The sequence below is a fragment of the Macrobrachium nipponense genome, chromosome 22 (genome assembly GCF_015104395.2).
Source record: "Macrobrachium nipponense isolate FS-2020 chromosome 22, ASM1510439v2, whole genome shotgun sequence".
NCBI classification, from domain to species: Eukaryota; Metazoa; Arthropoda; class Malacostraca; order Decapoda; family Palaemonidae; genus Macrobrachium; species Macrobrachium nipponense.
This window is the reverse complement of record NC_087213.1, coordinates 82,724,902-82,725,587: the sequence shown is the minus strand read 5'-3', so window position 1 is coordinate 82,725,587 and position 686 is coordinate 82,724,902. Positions and strand designations below refer to the sequence as shown.

Here is a 686-nt window from a genome sequence, read left to right as displayed (position 1 = left end):
CTTAAAAGCCAAAACCACACCATTTGTGATAAAGACTCAGAAATTTTCGTTTTCGAAGTTTCGAACAGTCTATTTTGCCCGTTTCACTGGCGACGATGAGTCCTGAAGCAACTATACTAACAGGAAAGAAAATGATATTTAGAGTTGGGCTAAAGGGAACAAACAGAACTGAAACAGGTAAACACGAGCAATTATAATACAATACCTCTAAACAGATTCATCACAATAAACAGGGGTCCCATCTGATTCCTTAAGCCACAATTGATAACCGAGATCCTATTAAGTGTACTTACTAGGCACCAGCAAACTTGTTTCAACCCCTGTAGCCACAGAGCAAAGTGAACACAAACTATTTCCGTTGGGAGTACGTTCACTCTCACAGATGTTCTTTGTGTGCAGCAGCTGGCACATGCTGTTATGACCTCATTGTTAATCTTATTCTCTAGTTTCACAATTCTACTTATTCCTATTTCGGAGATAAAACATCCATCAATACTTCTCATGCATTAAGGATGTTCAAAGATGTCACAAAATATATTTATTTTCATCAGCATGACATAAAAATGACATTGCACAGCATGTCTAATAATAATAATAATGGAGAAACAAATCCACAGTTGTGTTAATGTACATATATTTCAGTTTAAAACAGCAAAGATAGCTTTCGGGAATCTTTTCGGTTCCCT

The 686-nt window shown here is 36.6% G+C and overlaps 1 protein-coding gene across 1 annotated transcript in view; it reads right to left on the bottom strand.

Moving 5' to 3' along the window:
• Window positions 1-358, bottom strand: part of LOC135198333 (uncharacterized) — a 204,094-nt gene extending 203,736 nt beyond the window's left edge. Inside the window, exon 1 of the mRNA XM_064225904.1 lies at window positions 294-358. The gene's annotated coding sequence lies outside the window, so the exon portion shown is untranslated. The remainder of the gene's footprint in view (window positions 1-293) is intronic.
• Window positions 359-686: the final 328 nt, after the last annotated feature.